The sequence below is a fragment of the Artemia sp. Qi Xiang Cuo genome, chromosome 5 (genome assembly GCF_049724085.1).
Source record: "Artemia sp. Qi Xiang Cuo chromosome 5, ASM4972408v1, whole genome shotgun sequence".
Taxonomy (NCBI): domain Eukaryota; kingdom Metazoa; phylum Arthropoda; class Branchiopoda; order Anostraca; family Artemiidae; genus Artemia; species Artemia sp. Qi Xiang Cuo.
In genome coordinates this window covers 18,162,688-18,169,877 of record NC_142798.1, presented here as the reverse complement: position 1 = coordinate 18,169,877, position 7,190 = coordinate 18,162,688, and positions in this window count along the sequence as shown.

Here is a 7,190-nt window from a genome sequence, read left to right as displayed (position 1 = left end):
TCTGAAAGTAACGGGAATAAAGAATCAATCGAAATGTCATAGATAGCACTTCAGGTTCCTTAAGACGATTTTGTTCGTGTCTTTTGAAAAAAGACATTTTCAAAATACAGATTAATTTCATCTGTATTACTTTCTCAGTAGGGTGTATCTTTTGAATTCTGGTACTCCTATGCACCAAACAGGTTTTTCTGGTAGGTATTCTATTCTACAGGTCATTACACCTTTGCCAAGAGATTTACGCAATACCGGTCCTATAGGTAAACAAATTTACTGGATTTCTATTTCATGATATACAAGTTTTTTTTTTAGGTTAAATCCGTGTCAGAAAAACCGGTGTGTCTTTTTTAGTTGCCAATATATTTAGAATTGTTTTAAGGTGAAAATTGTGACGTAAAAAATAACTCAGTTATTTGCTTGCGTTTACATAAAATCAAATTTTATGTGATCTCCTGTATTTTGTCTTAAATAAGAAGTTTTTCTATTTGCTAAAATAGCTTAAGGGGTTTGATAGAATCAGTTGACTGATTCAGTGTGGTTTTTGTGTTAAATAAGTAGTTCTTATATCTTTTAAAAGAGCTTTACGGGGTTTGAGAGACTCGATTGCCTGATTCCGTGTGGTTTTTCTTTACTTGGTGCCCATTAAAAACAAAATTTTTGTGTTAAATAAGTAGTTATTGTATCTTTTAAAAGAGCTTTACAGGGTTTGAGACACTCTGTTGCCTGATTCCGTTTGGTTTTTCTTTACATTGTGCTCATTAAAAACTAAATCTTTGTGTTAAATAAGTAGTTCTTGTATCTTTTAAAAGAGCTTTACGGGGTTTGAGAGACTCGGTTGTCTGATTCCGTGTGATTTTTCTTTACTTGGTGCCCATTAAAAACGAAATTTTTGTGTTAAATAAGTAGTTTTTGTATCTTTTAAAAGAGCTTTAAGGGGTTTGACAGACTCAGTTGCATGATTCTGTGTGGTTTTTCTTTAATTATTTCTCATTAAAAACGAAGTTTTTGTGTTAAATAATTAGTTTTTGTATCTTTTAAAATAGCTTTAAGGGGTTTGAGAGACTCAGTTGCTTGATTCCGTGTGGTTTTTCTCTACTTAGTGCTCATTAAAAATGAAGTTTTTGTGTTAAATAAGTAGTTCTTGTATCTGTTAAAAGAGCTTTAAGGTGTTTGAGAGACTCGGTTGCCTGATTCCATGTGCTTTTTCTTTACTTGTTCCACATTAAAAACAAAATTTTAGACTGAAAAGTGTTTGATTGGCAGAAGGATGTATTAGCGAAGTTATAGTGGAGGGCAAGTTGCTAGAGAAAAACCCGTGTGGATGAGTTGAAATAATTTTTTTTTAACAAGAAATGACGGAAGTGTTTTGGGAGGGGGCAGGGGTTGATTGCCAGAAGAATGTATTAGTGTAGGTATAGTGGAGGGCAAGTTGGTAGCGAAAAACCCGTGTGGATGAGATGAAATAAATAATTTTAACATGAAATGGCTGTAAATTTTTGTGGGGGGGATGGTTTGATTGGGAGAAGGATGTATTAACGATGTTATAGTGGAGGGTGAGTTGCTAGCGAAAAATCTAAACTAATAGGGGCTTATGATCGTAAACTCTAGTTTTTTTTAAGAAAATTATGGAAAATACAATTCGTTGGTTCATAGGTGAAACTTAAGTCCAGGTCTGGATCAAAAAATAAACTTTTTCTGTAGAATCTGAGCTAATAAGGGTTTTTGACCATAAACTCTAGTTTCATGTAAGAAAATAAAGGAATATATAAGTTTCTTATTTAAATTGAAAAGGTAGGTCCACCTTCTTATTTGTTTGTGAAAAACCCTTGTGACTGAGATGAAACAGAAATTTTTTTAACTTGAAATTAATAACCGGTGTTTTGGGGAAAAGAATTGTATTGGATGACGGATCTCTTGGAATAGTTATAATGACGGGTAAGTGGCTGGCGAAAAATCTAAGCTAATAAGGGTTGATGACCGTAAACTCTAGTTTTTTGTAATAAAATTATGGAAAATAAAATTTGTTAGCTCATAGGTGAAACTTAAGTCCAGGTATGGATTGAAAAATAAACTATTTCTCTATAATCTGAGCTAATAAGGGTTTTTGACAATAAAATCTAGTTTCATGTAAGAAAATTATGTAAAATACAATTATCTCGTTCAAATGGGAAACTTAGGTCCATTCTTTGGTTCCAATGTGGGAAAACTCGTTTGAATGAGTTGAAATATAAATTTTTTAACAAAAAATGACTGAAAAGTGTTTTGGGGGAGATGGGTTGATTGGCAGAAGGATGTATTAGCATAGTTATAGTGGAGGCCGAGTTGCTATTGAAAAACCCGTGTGGATGAGTTGAAATAAAAAATTTTAACAAGAAATGTCTGAAAAGTGTTTTGGGAGAGATGGGTTGATTGGAAGAAGGATGTATTAGCGAAGTTATAGTGGAGGGCAAGTTGCTAGTGAAAAATCTAACCTAATAAGGGTTTTTGACCGTAAACTCTAGTTTTTTGTAAGAAAATTATGGAAAATACAATTCGTTGGTTCATAGGTGAAACTTAAGTCCAGGTATAGATCGAAAAATAAACTATTTCTGTAGAATCTGAGCTAATAAGGGTTTTTGACCATAAACTCTAGTTTCCTGTAAGAAAATTATGGAAAATACAATTCTCTCTTTCACATGTTAAAATTAGGTCAATTCTCTGGTTCAAATGTGAAACTTAAGTCCAGTTTCGGATACTCATAATAATGAGGACTGATGGTTCTAATTCAATATTTTTTTTTTCATAAAAAGAAACTATTTTTTTTCAACTTCGAAATTATTCAAATTTATTTTTTTTTTGTACGTATCTTAAAATGACAAAATATGCTTACGGCTCTAACAATTGTACTCTGTGAATGGTCAGAGACACAATGTGACTTTCCCACTGGTATTCTATGTCCGGATTTCGACACTACCTAGTCTATTGCATGTATTAAATCAGTATTTTTTACGCAGTAGAATGATAAACACATAAGTCATATCTTTTAATAAAGTGAAGATGGAGCAATTTAATAAAGTGTACTCACATGTCAAGGTTATTGTAGCATTGAATGCTGACAAGGAGAAGTATTTAAACTATGAAACAAGTAAAAATGGTAGCACTGTTGGAAATGTATGTGTGCATTGTCATGACAGTAAGGAATTTAATTTCTTTGGAGTACCAAAAAATTCAACTCTTCTTATGGTGGATATGCAAGAGTGAGATATCCAGAGATGATAGCACTCAAAGAAAAGGCCAACATAAAAATAATAGTTGGTGAAGAGGGACATCTTCTTGCTAGTGCTTATGGTAACATTTTACCACTTGATACACCCCATCGTCAACTGTTGGGATTTAACATTCAATGGAATATCAAAAGAAGATATGCATACTCTTCTACTAATATCATAAACCTTATCTTGTCGAAGTGACGAAACTGTTACCTTTGTAAAAATAATGTTTTAATAGACAGTGAAATTGCCGTAAAAATAAAAAGGGCATTGGAATAAAATATCACTAAGTAATATAAAGATGAATCGATGAAAAACAAAGCGCCAGCAAACGTCACTACCATTAATCAAACAATTAATGAAACAAATAATAGCAAAGATGAAGTGCATATTGAACATGTGGATGACCCCCATTAGAAATGTTTTCACATGCTAGTGTTATTGTAGCATTGAATGCTGACAAGGAGAAGTATTTGAACTATGAAACAAGTACAAGTGGTAGCACTATCGGAAACGTATGCGTGCGTTTTCATGACACTATTGAATTAAATTTCCTTGGAGTACCAACAAAATTAAATTATACAAATGCTGGATATGGGAAAGTATCATTTCCAGAGATGTTAGTGCTTAAAGAGAATGACAGCATAAAAATAATAGTCGATGAACAGGGGTCTCTTCATGATATGGCTATAGGTAACATGCTACCTATTGATAGAACCTTTCATCGGCTTTTAGGTATTAACATTCAAATGAAAGCAAAGAGGAAAAGAAAGGCCTACTCTGCTACTAATATCATAAAACATATCATGTCTACGTGTCGAAACTGTTACCTGTGTGAAAATAATGTGATAATAGACAGTGAAATTGCCAGAAAAATAAAAAGGGTATTGTCAGAAAATATCACTACGGAATATAAAGATGAAACGATGAAAAACAAATCACCAGCAAACGTTACTGGCATTGATCAAACAGTCAATGAATCAAATAATACCAAAGACGAAAAGCATATTGAGCCTGTTCATGAGACACCAGTAAAAATTGTGTATGATTCAAAATGGAATAATGATTATTCTACTGATTACGAACTAAGAGAAAACAATAACTACAATATCAAGAGAGAACATGGTGAACTATTTTATGGAACAGACTCAAAATGTCCAAAGTTAATCATTGATATTAATAATGTATCATAATATATTTTTGTATTAATATTCTACACAAAATTATTTCATTAAAAATATTACATTATTCTGTTCATTATTTTTTAGAGTAAAATAGCATATCAAGCGTATAAAATGTCTATTAAAACATCGACGATGTAAGAAAAGGAATTTGCGTACATCTATTGTCAGACACATGGGATAACATTGTCAAAATCTAGGTATCGGAATGAAAAATTGTAGGTAAGTAAGTAAGCACTCTTTCATGAAGTCACCTCGTGGATACACAATGCAGAAATTTCATTAAAGAAATTATGAAAAAATTGTAAGTAAGTAGCAAATTCTCTCTTGAATTCACCTGCTGGATAAACAAAAAGACATTTCGTTCAAAAAATTATGACAAAATTCCAAGTAAGTAACAAACTCATTATTTTTTTCACGACTTAGATACACGATGTAGAAATTTAATTCAAGAAATTATGAAAAAATTCTCAGTAAGTAACAATTTCTTTCTTGAAGTCATATCTTGGATACACAATACGTAAGTTTCATTCAGTAAATTATGAAAAAATTGTAAGCGAGTAACAAACTCTTTCCTGAAGTCACCTCTTGGATACACAATGCAGAAACTTCATTTAAGAAATTATCAAAAATTGTAAGTAATTAGCAAATTCTTTCTTGAATTCGCCTCTTGGATAAACAAAAAAAGTCATTTCATTCCAGAAATTTTGACAAAATTCCAAGTAAGTAACAAACTCATTATTGTTTTAATGACTTAGATACACGATGTATAAATTTAATTCAAGAAATTATGAAAATATTCTCAGCAAGTAACAATTTCTTTTTTGAAGTCAACTCTTGGATACAGAATACGGAAATTTCATTCAAAAATTTATGAAAAAATTGTAAGCAAGTAACAAACTGTTTCCTGAAGTCACCACATGGATACACAAAGCAGAAAATTCATTTAAGAAATTATCAAAAATTATAAGTAAGTCGCAAATTCTTTCTTGAATTTGCCTCTTGGATCAACAAAAAAAGTAATTTAATTCAAGAAATTATAAAAAAATTCTAAATAAGTAACAAATCCTTTCTTGAAGTTACCTCATGGATAAACAACACAGAAATTTCATTTTAGAAATTATCAACAATTGTAAGTAAGTAGCAAATTCTTTCTTGAATTCACCTTCTGGATAAATAAAAAAGACATTTCATTCAAGAAATTATGAAAAAATTCTAAGTAAGTAACAAACTGTTTCTTGAATCCTCCTCCTGAATGCACAATACAGATATTTCATTTAAGAAATTACGAAAAAATTGTAAGCAAGTAACAAACCCTTTCGTGAATACCCCTCGTAGATACACAATGAAGAATTTTCATTTAAGAAATTATCAAAAATTGTAAGTAAGTAGAAAATTCTTTCTCGAATTCGCCTCCTGGATCAATAAAAAAGACATTTCATTCAAGAAATTATGACAAAATTCTAAGTAAGTAACAAACTCATTCTTGAAGTTACCTCATGAATACATAAGATAGAAATTTCATTTAAGAAATTATGAAAAAATTGTAAGCAAGTAACAAACTCTTTCCTGAAGTCACCTCGTGGATACACAATGCAGAAATTTCATTAAAGAAATTATGAAAACATTGTAAGTAAGTAGCAAATTCTTTCTTGAATTCACCTGCTGGATAAACAAAAACCTCTTGGATACAAAAAAAAAAGACATTTCATTCAAGAAATTATGACAAAATTCTAAGTAAGTAAAAAACTCATTCTTGAATTCGCCGTTCACATGCACAATACAGAAATTTCATTCTATGGGACCTCTACACGTGATTAAACACGTTTTGAAACTACATGCTATTTGCTTGCCTTTCCTTGGCACCTTTCACTCAGAGTGGCGGGCCACTCTAAGTGAACCTAGATGAACCCAACTTTTTGGATATCTCTCTCACTATGACTCTGTTTGTGTGTCGTGTCTGTGCGTGTCTCGTCTCTATGTGTGTGTGATTAAAGAGACGACACAGAGACAGCCCAGAGACGTCACTTTTTTGCAATGTGTAGGAACCAGTGGGGAATCCATGCTCGTTTGGAAAGGTGCCAAGGATAGGTAAGTAAATAGCATGTGGTTTCAAAACGTGTTTATTCACGCTTAGAGGTCCCATATACTGAAATTTCTGTATTGTGCATGTGAATAGCGAATTCAAGAATGAGTTTTTTACTTACTTAGAATTTTGTCATAATTTCTTGAATGAAATGTCTTTTTTTTGCATCCAAGAGGTTTTTGTTTATCCAGCAGGTGAATTCAAGAAAGAATTTGCTACTTACTTACAATTTTTTCATAATTTCTTTAATGAAATTTCTTCATCGTGTATCCACGAGGTGACTTCAGGAAAGAGTTTGTTACTTGCTCACAATTTTTTCATAATTTGTTAAATAAAATTTCTGCATTATGTATCCATGAGGTAACTTCAAGAATGAGTTTGTTACTAACTTAGAATTTTGTCATAATTTCTTGAATGAAATGTCTTTTTTATAAATCCATGAGGTGAACTCGAGAAAGAATTTGCTACTTACTTACATATTTTGATTCTTTCTATAATTAAAATTATTAATAATATGTCCACAAGGTGTATCACGAAAGAGTTTGTTACTAGCTTATAATTTTTTTGTAGTTTCTTAATTGAAACATCTGTAGTGTGCATTCAGGAGGAGGATTCAAGAAACAGTTTGTTACTTACTTAGAATTTTTTCATACTTTCTTGAATAAAATGTCTTTTTTA